The sequence below is a fragment of the Ascaphus truei genome, chromosome 3 (genome assembly GCF_040206685.1).
Source record: "Ascaphus truei isolate aAscTru1 chromosome 3, aAscTru1.hap1, whole genome shotgun sequence".
NCBI classification, from domain to species: domain Eukaryota; kingdom Metazoa; phylum Chordata; class Amphibia; order Anura; family Ascaphidae; genus Ascaphus; species Ascaphus truei.
This window is the reverse complement of record NC_134485.1, coordinates 237,740,253-237,755,344: the sequence shown is the minus strand read 5'-3', so window position 1 is coordinate 237,755,344 and position 15,092 is coordinate 237,740,253. Positions and strand designations below refer to the sequence as shown.

The 15,092-nt window shown below is 45.7% G+C and overlaps 1 protein-coding gene across 1 annotated transcript in view; it reads right to left on the bottom strand.

Annotated features, from left to right (window-relative positions):
* The window catches only part of LOC142491033 (uncharacterized), a 49,152-nt gene extending 39,866 nt beyond the window's left edge, over positions 1–9,286 (bottom strand). The window contains exon 1 of the mRNA XM_075593369.1: positions 9,096–9,286. The gene's annotated coding sequence lies outside the window, so the exon portion shown is untranslated. The remainder of the gene's footprint in view (positions 1–9,095) is intronic.
* Positions 9,287–15,092: the final 5,806 nt, after the last annotated feature.

Sequence of the window (15,092 nt, the reverse complement as noted above, 5' to 3'; positions counted from 1 at the left end):
TTCTGAGCCGTTTCTGCCGCCGCCGGCAAAGCCTATGGCGCGACCCGCTCTATCTGGTTTGACCCTTATCGGGGGTCCAGGATTCGGGGACCCGGTTGTGGTCGAGTGGGGGGAAGCCTAGGAACTAGGGGCAACAAGAATTTTATCCCTATGTGCCCTAGAACTGTTTATTCCCCCGCTAATTGACGTTGAACTTGACCCAGTGATTTTAGCTCTTTTGAAGGACATTGTATCCGCTTTGCGGTTTGCGGTCTGGACGGCAGCCAACTAGGTTACCTCGAGGCATCTCCATTGAAGTCAATGAGCCCATTGACTTTCAATGGGAAACCGCCGCTCTTCCTCTCGGACGCCACCTGCTGGTCACTACAGGAAACAGGACTAAAACAGCACAAATTCCTATTGATATGCATTGAGCCCTAATGGCGGCCAATGGGGAACCTGACAAATGGTGCCTGAAAAGGCGGGAAAACTACACAAAGGGCTATAATCATTAAAGAACTATTAACCCTTGTGCTCCCGGATGGATTCTAGTGTGTATGTGATGCAGACACTGATTAACACAGACATTACAATGGAACAGGGGAACATACATTTACAGGTCATAACAAGGGTTAAATCACATTTCTGGACCTCAGTCCAGTTAACCCCTTGTCTCCCTGGTGCGGTCAGGGGTGGCCAAATGGGGTGCAACCCCTTTAATACCGGGCCACCCCCTCTCTCCCTCTACAATTAGCAGCACAAAAAGCCGGGGACACTGTGTGTAATGTAACCCTTAATGTATTCCAATAAACCTGGAATTTTGGGAGTGGGAGTTTAAGCGTGGGTATTTGGGTGAAAATGTGCTTAAAACGTGTGCACAAGGTTGGGGACCAAGATACCGGTTGTCCCCCCCCCCCCCCCCCCATTTTAACCGCAGACCACGTCTGGTCTGCGGGTATGCGTATGCATGTTGTCCTCGTTATATTTTCCCTTTAAAATACTGTATTTCCCACCCGTCATGCTTAGTGTAACAATTGTATTCCAAGCCCATGTTAGAGTAAATAGAGTAGATGTACATTTAACATGTGTATTCATCTCTATACATACAGTCCTGGTAATCCGATAAGTAGCCAGGATGTCTGCATAGAGATGTGAGATCAGAGAGGTGAAGGGAAGTCGAGAGGTGTCAGGACGTTTGGTGAGCGGGTTAGGCCGGAGAACTGGGTCTGGAGACAAAGGCTCCCTGCAGGGGAGACTCTTTGTTCTCCCAGACTCGGTGCCTACCCAGTGGGAGGTATGGGGTTGGCAAGGGGAAGCCGTTACTGGTAGGCACTATTCAAATTTCCGGCTTTCTGGGCCTCCTTAACACGCCCCTCCTCTGATGCGTACAGCCAGACGAGTCCCCAGGATCGGCTGTTGCAGTTACGATCCATTCTCTGTTTGGTCGCCAGCCCCTTCTCCATGTTGAACATAAGACAGCGAGGTCTATGTAAGGGGACTGGCCGATCAGAGAACCAGACTATCTTGAGGCTTGGTCCGGTGAAGCAATGGAGGGCTTTTCAAAAGTGCTTTGCTCCAAATAGCAAAGCACTCGGCACGGAGTAGCCGGAGAAGTCTAGCTTAGCTGAGGACAAGTTCTCAGATCGCGGCCAAGTTCTCTTACATCAAAGTCGCGGTTAGCGAGGCGCATGCGCGACGGGATCGGAGATGGAGGCTTGATCTGAGTGCTCCGTTACCCGCCGGTGAAAATTAGCAAAATAACACTAAAAAAAACCAACACAGCCCAAAATAAACTATTGCCCCCGACCCAGCTAATATCACTGGACATAAAAGGATGGCGGTGACCCGCAAAAAGTCCAAGCAGAGGGTGGATGTTTGTACCTACTTCATCGGAGCAAAAAAGCCCAGGGAGACAGAAAATATGGCGGCATCTGACTCAGACTCCGCGCCGGAGCTGGAGATGGCCACGGAGGAGCCGACGGGGTCATTTAAGCAGGAGATCGCACAGCTTCTCTCCGATTTAAAGACTTTCTTTCGGGGGAGCTAGAACATCTGAGGAAAGATATCCTTAGCATCGGCAACCGCACAAATGCATTGAAGGAGAAGGTGGAGGAGACCTCCAAATGCCAGAGGGAGACGGGAGCCCAGATCGCTAGGTTGGAGAGGAGGGTGGCAGAGCTGGAGGAGCGCCACGAGGATAGCGAGAACTGGACAGAAGAAATAACTTACGGGTCAGGGGAATACCGGAGGAAATACTGGACCCGGATCGGCTAATCAACAGATGGATGACATCTATCATGCCAGGGAAGACCGAGGCTGAGTTAGTCATGGATCGGTGTCACCGAGCACTGCGGGCCCGACCACTGCCCAACAATCCTCCAAGGGACATAATACTCCGCCTACATCACTTTACCATGAAGGAGGAGATCTGCCGGCTGACCAGGGCTACACCGCTGGTGCCGTTTGAAGGGATCGAAATGGCCATATTCCAGGACATTTCACCAATCACCCTAGCGCGAAGGAAGGCCCTCCAGCCCGTCACAAGACTACTGCGGGACAAGGAGATAAGATACAGGTGGGCCTTTCCATTTGCGCTGGTCGTGGTACAGAATGACCAGACACAGGCACTTAAACACCTATCAGACGGTCCTGAGTTCCTGAGGAGGCTGGGGCTCCCTGACACGCTGCAGCTGCTGGAGGCTCCGGAGGCATGCCCTCCCCGGCCAGCAGAGTGGGAGAAAGTGGGCACAGCGAGCGGTCAGCGGAAGGGAAAGGCAGGATCCTCGAGACCCGTCTGAGGCTCATGATCGAAGCTGCTCTGAGTTGCCTACCTCTGGCCCTGATTCACCCCCTGACTGGCTGCTAAAGTTGAAATGGGAAGGCTACGGAGAATGGCTTCCCCCCCCTCCCCTCTGCCTGACCTCATCCCCTTCCTCTGGAATGCGATCTCCGACCCGGCTGGATCAGTGGCGGCTGAAAAAGAATCAAAAGAAAAATCTCTCCCACTTACCAAGATGGCGGCCCGGCGGTACACGAGGGACAATCGGGGGAAGACGCGCGAAAAGGCAATGGTGGAAGATGTTTTGGCGCGAAGTCAGGGAGCTCTGCTCGGCTCCGCCCACGGGACACGCCTTCCCCCTCTGCTGCTCGCAGGCGGATATGAGAGCACAGCCGTGATGACGTCAGGGGGCGGGTCCACACGGAACCTTGGCGATCCGGAAGTGACAGCAGCGGAAGCGGGTCAGGTTCAGAGGAGTAGCTGGACAAGGGCCGGAGAGGCTCCCAGGGGGTGCGCGAATTCCCCCGTAGAGGAGAGCGAGAGGGAACTTGGGACTCGCTAACGCAGCGGAGGAGAAGCAGGTCCCGGGACTGGCTGCGGCCCTGTGGCCCAGATAAATCGCAGCCGAATGTTTGCGGGGGGGGGGAGTAGGGGAATGTAATAACAATAATAATATTAATAATAATATTAATAAAATACACACACATCGGGCGGGGACTAAAGAGGGGGTACAACAGGGGTATAGGGGGGGATCAGAGAGTGGGTATACATATATAGCGGCGGGTATTAGAATTGCAGATGGGGGTAAGGCAGCTGGGGCAGGGCCATCCGAGGTACCGGCCTCGTTATTTCTCCATAGATACACAGGTTAAAGAAGAGTGACACCTTTAGTAATACAGCGCAGTTAACTATGCAGTTGGGCTACCAAGGGGCTACTCACTAGTTAATTTGGGTTAATCTTTGTTTAATGTTATAGCTAGTTTAATTGATGGTTATATAACGTTGCGTCGCCGGCGGGGGGGCAGATGACTGCCCTCGTCCCCGCCTGTTGGCATGTGCCTTTGTGGCTGGGCTGCAGTCCTAAACCACAGTCCAGTCAAAGACCTGGGAATGCGTGGGCAGGAACACTTCCCACGAGCCTGGACCAGAGGGAGGGTGAGTCCAAGGCGTGACTGCTATTCCCGGGCAGCAAACCATAGGTCGCCTAGGACCAAATTGGTTTTATGTGTGAATGTTGTGTGGATTTGTGTTTTTTGTTTCCCCCCCCCTGTGTTTCCCCCTCCCATCTCCAGGCTCCCTCAGAGGAAATACAAAGGCAATACGGAAACAACTCAGCTGTTCCTGGCGTTCTACGTGGACACGAGGCATGGGTAGGACATGTCCTTCTGCTACATACCTAGGCTCCATATACACACACACATGGCACTGACGTTCATTTCACAAAACGTTAAGGGCTTCAATTCCCCACAAAAGCGTAGAATCGCCTTTGCAGAATTTAAACGCCGGAAAACAGATGTTCTCTTCCTCCAAGAGACACACTATAGCTCGAGTAAAAACCCAGGGTTCATAGACAAAAACTTTAGACGATTTTACCTCGCCTCAGCTAAAGAAAAGAGGGGTTGCTATATTATTTCATAATAGAGTCCCCTTCGAGGTTGAACAAATAAAACGTGATCCAGAAGGTCGATATATCATTCTAGTGGGTCTTCTACAGCAGTGCAGGGTGACCTTAGCATGCGTCTATGCCCCATGTGAGCGTGATCCCCAGTTCTTCGACGCATTTTTTCTCAAACTCCAAAGATGGGCAGTAGGAAACGTTATTGTAGCGGGAGACTTTAACAAAGTTATGGACCCCCGCATAGATAGATCACCTAGACATGAGCGGGAAAGGCAGGCTGGGGTCACGACACTGTTGGAGGGGCTGCGGAGAGGCTGTCTGGTGGACATATGGCGGGAACAGCATCCTGGCGAGCGTAGCTATTCATTTTACTCACACCCCCACGACAGTTATAGTAGGATCGACCACTTCTTTGTCTCGAGCAGAATGGTCCCCCAAATATCCGACACTATAATTCATGACATTACATGGTCGGACCATGCATCAATAGAGTTGCGATGCACGCAAATTAGGCCGATTAGCCCCGGAGCAAATTGGAAACTGAACGAATCCCTGATTAAGATCCCAGAAATTGAACAGACAGTTAAAGATGAGATCAGGCAGTTTTTCTCATTAAACACGGGTAGTGTGGATTCTCACATCACGCTGTGGGAAGCCCACAACGCCACGCTGCGAGGAATATTGATCAGCCTAGCAGCAAGATGAAAAAAGCTAAGGGAGGCCAAATTGACTCAGCTATATAAGAGGTTACATGAGCTCTCTACACTCCATAGCCGATCAGGTAGAGGGGACATTTTAAAGGAGCTGCAGGATGTAAGGATAGAACTTAACCTCCTCCTCACTTCCCGGGCCGAGAGAGACCTGAGCTGGACAAAGAGGAAATTCTTTGAGAAAGCCAACAAACCTGACACCATGCTAGCTAATCGGATTCGCAATAAGCAGCCAAATTATAACATACAGGCAATCAAGACTAAATCAGGAGATCTGTCCTCCAACCCTAAACGAATAGTGGAAGAGTTTAGACTTTTTTATGAGCAGTTATACAACGGGGAGAAAGTTGCACATAGCACAAAGACTAACAACACACTCCAGTCATTCCTAAGAGAAGCGGATCTCCCTAGGCTGAACAGGCTGGAGCACGAGGCAATTCAGAAGGATTTTACATTGGCGGAATTGATAGGGGTTATTAAGAACCTAAAACCCTCCAAAGCCCCAGGCCCCGATGGATTTTCCAATTTATATTATAAAAAATTTGTTGGGAGTTTAGCGCCGCATATGCTCAAAATGTTCAACGGAGTACTGTCGGGGGAACCCTTCACGGCCCACATGCTCCAGGCGTCGATATCCTTAATACATAAGAAGGATAAAGATCCCACAAATTGCCAAAGTTACAGGCCGATATCATTAATCAATTCGGACATTAAAATTTATTCTAAACTACTGGCTAATAGATTGAGCGCGGTCCTGCCAAGGCTTATTCACCCAGATCAGGTTGGCTTTATTAGGGATAGACAAGCGGCCGAAAATACCAGAAGAATAATAGATATTATTGATTTCATTAATGCCAACGGGATCCGTGGCATAGCACTAAGCTTAGACGCGGAGAAAGCCTTTGACAGGATTGACTGGCCATACATGGAGTCTACGCTTGGAGCATTTGGGTTCAGGGGGAAAATACTAGGGGCAATAAAAGCATTATACACAACCACGGCGGCCAAGGTAGTACACCAAGGCTTCCCCTCGGAGCTGTTGAATATCAAAAGCGGAACCAGGCAGGGCTGCCCACTCTCGCCCTTGATGTTCGCCCTATGCGTGGAACCGCTAGCAGCGCACATCCGTAGCAACCCGGACATTTCGGGAATCCAAATTCATTCACAGGAACATAAAGTGGCACTATACGCAGATGACATCATTCTGACACTGACAAGGCCGCTCACCTCGCTACCCAATCTGTTCGCCCTACTGGAAAGATTCAATAGAATCTCGGGTTTCAAGATTAATCAGGCTAAATCCGAGGCGCTCAGTCTGAATATCCCGAGAGAAATGGAGAAATTAATAGAAATTAATTTTAAATTTCAATGGCAGCCGAAAACAATAAAGTACCTAGGGGTACATCTTACCAAACAGAGCTCCACTCTCTATCAGGCGAACTACCCAAAGCTTTTAAGGGCCCTGACAAAGGAACTCAAAGTATGGTCCACTTACGGAATCTCCTGGATTGGCAGAATTTATTGTGTCAAGATGAACCTTCTCCCCCGTTTATTATATCTGTTTCAAACTCTCCCGATACCGGTGGTACGATCAGAGATCAAGGAACTACAAAACTCAGTCACAAAATGTATTTGTCAAAATAAAACACCACGGGTAAAAATGACAATTATGCAAAGATCCAGAGGACAGGGGGCTTGGCAGTGCCGAGTTTGTTGGCATATTATAAAGCGGCCCAATTATGCCAAATTACCCAGTGGCATGGGAATCCAGATCTGAGACGGTGGGTGGCATTGGAGAAAGAGGTCTGGGCCCCGCTTGAGATCAAAGACTTAATTTGGTACCCAAAATCTAGATTAAAAGACCTAAGGGACCCTCTGTCCTCTGTGCTCAATTCATTGTCGGTCTGGGAGGCGGCTAAAAATAATCACTCATTAACCTCAAAACATACTCAAAAATAGGGGGCTCCAACGACTAAAGGACCTGGAGGGGCGTGACACCATCAAACCAGTTGATCTATTACAGTCAGACACTGGCATCCCCAACACAGAATTTCTTAGATACCTCCAGGTCCGGGCATTTTACACCAAACACGAAAACAGACCACCGCTAACCAATTTTGAGAAGCTCTGTGGTCGGGGCACCGACACACGGGGACTCATCTCTGCTCTGTATAGGGTAGTGGTCGGTTCTGACAGTGACGGCCCACATAAACCCAGGTTCATGACACAATGGGAAACAGATTTGACAGGGCCACTAGAGGATGAGGACTGGACAGAGATTTTCAAGGCTGCGGCCAGTAGCTCGATCTGTACAACATTAAAGGAGAACTCATATAAAGTACTAATGAGATGGTACCTCACCCCAGTTAGATTGGCTAAATTCACGGCGGGAGCTTCCCCGCTCTGCCCCAGGCAGTGCGGGGAACAAGGGGATCTGGTGCACATGCTGTGGTCTTGCCCACGACCCGTGTGGATCCAAATTAGAGATTGGCTACAGAGGATCTTTTTGGGCCTCAAAATTCAGCTAGACCCGTGGGTGTTCCTCTTAGGTAAACCCACGAAAGAAGTGTCTAGATCAGGGAACAAATTGATTGCACACTTTGCTACGGCTATGAGGTGCGAGACCGCAGCATTGTGGAAGCAGAATGCAATTCCATCATTAGACAAAATTCAGAACAGAATTTGGTTTGTTTGCCAGATGGAAAAGTTGACAAGTCTGGTCAACGACACTGGCCCAAAGTTTCAAAAAGTCTGGTTGCCTTGGCTGGCACAGACGGACATCCTAGGGGTGAGCAATGCCTCCATCTGGCTTTGATAACAGCAGGTGAGTTCTCCTTGGATGTTAGACAGGAGCCGAAGTCGGTCACACATGAGGGAGACAGTAGCCCCGCCACATGAGGACGTTATAGCGGGTTCATTACCCTCCTCCCCACTACCCGGTGCCCCGTCGAAGAGGATGGGCGCGATACTAGATCTTCTGAATAGGAGCGGAGAATATCAAACACTAGAGATACCTCCTCTGTCCCCCCCCTCTCCCCCCACCCCCCCTCCTACCCCCATACCTTCCTGTCTCCCCTCCCCCATGTCTGTATGAATGGTGTTTGTCCCACGGAATGCTTTTTACGACACACATGTGACAATTGTATGTTATATTTTGAAAAAAAACAATAAACAGAATGTTGAAAAAAAAAAAAAGTCGCGGTTAGTGGGGAAAGCCAGGTTTCTCTCCCGAAAAGGGTACCGTGGTGTTCCTGGACATGGGGCGTACAGGGTAAGCCTTCTGAAGCAGGCGCCCTGCACCTAGTGAGACTAGAGACTCCCCTCAGACCCCCAGTTAAGTGTGTATAACCTGTATTTTGTGTTTCATTGTGTGTCTGCTGGTTTTACCAGAATAAACCCCATTTTATTCCACTACCTTGTCCTGCCTAGTGAATTGATCCTGGAAGGTAAAGAAATGTTAAAAGTACGGGTCTCCCGTGACAGGCCCCTATGGGGTGTTTGAGTCAGAGATCCTCCCTACAAATTGAATACTATTTCAACAGAGAATTGATGCTTCTGAAACATAAAATATTTCCAAATTCACAGCAACACAAGAAATGTATCTTCAGCATTATCACAGAAATCATTGAACAGCATTAGCCAAATCAGATGGCACACAGCATGTATTTATATACTTATTCAAACAATAAATATACCATCAGGCATCTCTGAACCACTGCAGGATAGTTACATAGAGTGCTTCCTGTATAGACTTAAACGAGCAGTTTCCATCTGGGCGTTCCCCCTTGTAAGAGACCTGTGCAGACATACTCAGGGAGACCGATTTGGGGGGAAATTAAACATGGCTTTATTTAGCCTGTCACTTCAACAGCAGTTTAAGGCAAAACATAATACAAATAAACATCCACCTATCCCTGTGTAAGGGCTAACTTACTTCCCCAGTCCCTATCTGCAAGGCTGAGGGGGAAAGAATCTTACCCACCTATCACCCCAAAGTTTCAAAAGGTACCTGTATGCAGGAGGTCTTTGTGGCAGTCTCTGCGCCTAGGTGAGAGCAGGAAAAGAGGTCTGGTATCTTATCATCAGCACAGCTCTTCTGTGTACTCAAGACTTAATCTCCCTTGTTAGCACAGTGTGTAAAGGAGTCTCCCTGGGTTTTTCCCGAGCAAGGGTTTTTTTTTTTAGCCTTGTCTGCAATTAACCAGCTCTCTGCTTGATTTCTCAGACCACTAGAGGCTTTTATTTAAACAGGGATAATTCCCTGTTAATCGCCGTTTCTTCTTCTTCTTTTTTTTTTTTTTTTTTTTTAATGGAAGGGAAGCAGAGGTTATTGTGAGTACCTGGTTTCAAAGTTAAATACTGTAAGAGATCCAAAAAAGGGGGCTAGGCTTTAGCACGATGTTATGACATATGAATGGGAAAGCTTAGCACCATTTTGTTTATCTGGACAATAGTGGGAAAGGTGCCAGGAGAACACCTTGTATTTAAATCCTTAGCGTCACACAGGCCAATAGGAAGCCACGACTGATGACGCTGCAACTTCCTATTGGCTCGTGTGATGCGGGTGATTTAATCCTCCATTTTAATTCCCTTGGAGGGGACGGCAATGGCGCTACCTTCTGTGGTATCTTCAAAACCAGGGGTGCCCGGAGCTGAAAATAGCATGTTCCAGCTGCCGAGATCCCCTGCTTGCCAGCCATGTAAAATAAACAAAAAAAAGGGACGGGAGTGGGAGAAACGAGTTGGTGAAACTGCACTTTTACATTTTTTAAAGGATGATTTTGATTTTTAAATTCCCTTGTGAGATAAGTTAACACCAAGAAACATCCAGCTCACAAAATATTTCACAATATTGGACAAATCTGTCAGCGACATTAATGTCCCAGCATCAATGAATAAGGAAGGGTTTGCATGGTAAAAAGGATATTCTCCTTAGTATTGACTCACCAGCAGTTGCCAAATATGCCAGTGGAAAACATTTTCTTAACAAAGGCTCTTCCATTGAGAAGACTAAAGCAGATCTGCTCCAAATTACCCTAAAAGACCAGGTACTGTAGGATAAACCACCACCACATGCACTGCTTGCTGGGTAAGAGGTTAGGTATGCAATATATGAGAAAAGCCCCCTGTAGTAAGTGGAGACTGCACAGGCCATGCAACAGGTTCTATCACAGCTTGTTTCCTATTATTAAACAGGTTATGTGAACCTGTAGGTAAACTCCCTGTGACGTATAAGCTATAAATGTTTTTGTAACACTCCTATCCACACCCGGCTGCAGAAGATGTACACGCAATCAGTCTCTTTCTACTCTGCTGACAGGATCTCTACCTGCTTCAGCGTAGTGTAGCTCAGTCAATTTTAACTCTGGTCTCAGGGCTTCTCTGGTGGATCCAGGCCAAGGCTGTAGTGTGGAGTAGATGTAGAACAGGGTGCCAGGAACTTTTAAAACAGGATGATTGCTTTTATTGTCAGCAACAGCAGACACAGCAGGATCGGTATACCAAGCAGCAATAATCAGGGCAGGTTCAGTTACCTGTAAGTCATACAGAACTAATACCTCACAGTACCCCTTCCACGTGTAGGCTGGCTTCTCCCCCTCAAAACGTTAGAGTAGCTGCTCTTGGTCTCGTAGCGCCAGGGAAATGCACTTGGAACCTCACCCCTCTCTGCTCTACACAAGGAGAAAGGCTTCTCCTTTATTCTCCTGCCTGAAGATATGCTTGCCTGCTTTGCTTGCATCCCCTGGGGCCTATTCTCTGGAACAACTGGGCCCTACTTAACCCAGCTGAACGTCTCAGGCCTGTCTTCACTCAGGACCCAGGGCACACCACCTACTCATAAAGGGCGGTTACCCAACTTCTATACCCTGGGGGTGGGAAACTTTCCTCCCCCAGTCTCTGGGCAGAACTCACTGTTACCAAACAGTCACCCCACTGGTAACATGGTCTACTAGATCATTCCTAGCTCTGAGTCATACCTCATGTGTCTGGGAGCTGCAACATTGTAGCCTAGCTAAGAGCCAACTCGCATGACTGGACAGTTAATTTAGAAGGATATTCCCTTTTTTCGGAAGGATCGAACAAATAGAAGGGGAGGTGGAGTATGTTTATATGTTAAACCGGATTTAAAACCTATTATAAGGGATGATATTTATGAAGGGAATTATGAAAATGTAGAGACTTTGTGGATAGAAATTAGCAGTAGAGGTAAAAGTATAAAGAAAATGTTTGTGGGAATATGCTATAAACCACCAAATATCTGTGAGATTGAGGAAGCGAAACTACTTTTGCAAATGAAGAAGGCATCAAAACTGGGTCATGTTTGCATAATGGGGGATTTTAATTTTCCAGACAGACCGGGTCAATGAGATTAGCATTACAACAAAAGGAAACAGGTTTTTGGGGGTGCTTAAAGACAATTATATGACCCAAATTATTGAGGTACCAACCAGGAGAGGGGCAGTACTGGATTTGGTCATATCAAAAATGTAGAAGTAATAACAAATATTCAAGTCCTGGAACATTTGGGTAACCGTGATCATAACATGGTCTCATTTGAAATAAATTATCAAAAAATTAATTTCTTGGGTTCAACAAAGAAAAGGCAGATTTTAGAAAGGCAGATTTTAATAAACTGAGGTCTAATCTAGTAGTAATACAATGGGATGATGTTTTTGCAGGGAAAAATGTAGAAGATAAATGGGCAGTCTTTTTAAAACATTGTTAGAAAAGCACACTTATCAGTGTATACCCTTGGGTAATAAGTACAAAAGAAATAAGTCAAAACCAATGTGGCTAAATAAACAGGTAGGGGAGGAAATGGACAAGAAGAGGAAGGCGTTTAGATTCTTTAAGTCAGAAGGGACAGAGACATTGTATCAGAATTATAAGGAATGTAACAAAAATTGCAAAAGGGCAATCAAATTAGCAAAAATGAATAATGAAAAAGGATTGCAATAGAAAGTAAGATCAACCCTAAAAAGTTCTTTATGTACTGTACCATAATAACAAAAAAATTAGAAAATAAAATATAGGACTCTTTCAGTGTGAGATGGGCAGGCAAATTATTGGAGGTAAGGAAAAAGCAGAGGTATTAAACAAATTATTTGCCTCTGTGTTTACCAGGGAGGAATCAATTTAATTTGGAAAATAGTGCCAAAGGAGGAAGTCACATCCTCTATATTAACAAACAATTGGTTACGTGAGTAAGAAGTACACAGGTGGCTTGATAAAATGAAAGTAATTAAAGCACCTGGCCCAAATGGTTTACTTTATTTACAGATTACTTGGGTTCAAAAAAGACTTTAAACTTTAGAAAGGCAGATTTTAATAAACTGAGATCTAATCTACAATTAATACACTTGGATGATATTTTTGCAGGGAAAAATGTAGAAGATAAATGGGCAGTCTTTAAAACATTGTTAGAAAAGCACACTTATCAGTGTGTACCCTTGGGTAATAAGTATAAAAGAATTAAGTCAAAACCAGTGTGGCTAAATAAACAGGTAGGGGAGGAAATGGACAAGAAGAGGAAGGCGTTTAGATTCTTTAAGTCAGAAGGGACGGAGACATCGTATCAGAATTATAAGGAATGTAACAAAAATTGCAAAAGGGCAATCAAATTAGCAAAAATGGATAATGAAAAAAGGATTGCAATAGAAAGTAAGGTCAACCCTAAAATGTTCTTTAAGTACCTTAATAACATAAAAATGAGAAAAGAAAATATAGGAACCTTTCAGTGTGAGATGGGTAGGCAGATTATTGGAGATAAGGAAAAAGCAGAGGTATTAAACAAATTCTTTGCCTCTGTGTTTACCAGGGAAGAATCAAGTTCAATAGTAGTGCCGTAGGTGGAAGCCACAACCTCCATATTAATGAACAATTGGTTAACTGAGGAAGAAGTTCACAGGCAGCTTGATAAAATTAAAGTAAGGCACCTGGCCCCGATGGAATACATCCAAGAGTTCTCAAGGAGTTAAGCTCAGTAATAGCCAAACCATTATATTTAATATTCAAGGACTCCATTTCCACAGGCTCAGTACCACAAGATTGGCGTAAAGCAGATGTGGTGCCTGTATTTTAAAAAGGGAGCTAGATCACAATCGGGGAATTACAGACCTGTAAGCCTGACTTCAATAGTGGGGGAACTACTTGAAGGTTTAATATGGGATAATATTCCGGAATACCTAAGGGAAATCATAATTATTAGTAATAGTCCGCATGGATTTATGAAGGATAGATCATGCCAAACTTACCTTATTTGTTTCTTTGAGGAGGTAAGTAGGAATTTAGACCAGGATAATTCAGTTGATGTGGTCCTTACTTAGATTTTGCAAAGGCTTTTGATACAGTTTCACACAAGAGGTTGGTGTACAAAATAAATAAAATTGGACTCGGTAATAATATATGCACCTGGATGGAAAACTGGTTAAAGAACAGACAACATAGGGTTGTCATAAATGAACTTTTTCAGGTTGGGCTTAAGTCGTGAGTGGAGTACCTCAGGGATTGGTACTGGGACCCTTGCTTTTTAACTTGTTTATTAATAAACTTGAGGTTGGCATCGAGAGCAAAGTCTCCATCTTTGCTGATGATACTAAATTGTGTAAGGTAATAGAATCAGAGCAGGATGTAATTTCTCTTCAGAAGGACGTGGAGAGACTGGAAACGTGGGTAGGTAAATGGCAGATGAGGTTTAATACAGATAAATGTAAGTTTATGCATTTGGGATGCAAGAATAAAAAGGCGACTTACAAATTAAATGGGGATAAATTGGGGGAATCCTTGATGGAGAAGGATTTAGGAGTGCTTGTAGACAGCAGGCTTAGCAATAGTGCCCAAAGTCATGCAGTAGCTGCAAAGGCAAACAAGATCTTATCTTGCATCAAACGGGCAATGGATGGCAGGGAAGTAAACATAAGTATTCCCCTTTACAAAGCATTAGTAAGGCCACACCTTGAATATGGAGTACAATGTTGGGAACCAATCCTAAGAAAATACATTATAGAGCTAAAGAGAGTGCAGAGAAGAGCCACCAAATTAATGAAGGGGATGGACAATCTAACTTATGAGGAGAGGCTAGCTAAATTTAGATTTATTTACATTAGAAATGAGGCATCAAAGAGGGGATATGATAACTATATACAAATATATTCGGGGACAATACAAGGAGCTTTCAAAAGAACTATTCATCCCACGGGCAGTACAAAGGACTCGGGCCATCCCTTAAGGTTGGAGGAAAGGAAATTTCACCAGCAACAAAGGAAAGGGTTCTTTACAGTAAGGGCAGTTAAAATGTGGAATTCATTACCCATGGAGACTGTGATGGCAGATACAATAGATTTGTTCAAAAAAAGATTGGGCATCTTTTTAGATGGGAAAGGTATACAGGGATATACCAAATAAGTATACATGGGAAGGATGTAGATCCAGGGAGTAATCTGATTGCCAATTCTTGGAGTCGGGAAGGAATTTATTTTTCCCCTTATGAGATATCACTGGATGATATGACTGGGATTTTTTGTTTGCTTTCCTCTGGATCAATAAGTAAGTATAGATATATGATAAAGTATCTGTTGTCTAAATTTAACATAGGTTGAACTTGATTGACATGCGTCTTTTTTCAACCTCATCAACTATGTATGTAACTATATCCCACATATCTCTTTAGCAGTGCAGCGCTTCCATCTGCCGTAGGATCCAGGAACTGAAGGTGATCTCCCACGGTAGAACTATTACCTCTCCTCCCCCCACCCCTTCCCCCCAGTAAGGTCACGCACCAGGCAGGAGGTATATGCAAACAGGAGCAGTTTATTGTCTTCTATACAACACAGTCAACTGGCATGGTTCTGCCCAATGCAGTAGCACAGCTAACACTGAAGGATGGTCCCTGGTCCGTCACTATAGGCCAAGGGCACCTGCTGCCATCCTAGGTCTTCCCTGCCTCTCTAGCAGAGGTATGGTCCACACTCGCTCTCACCCGGAGGGAAGAGGACTGGAGAAGGCC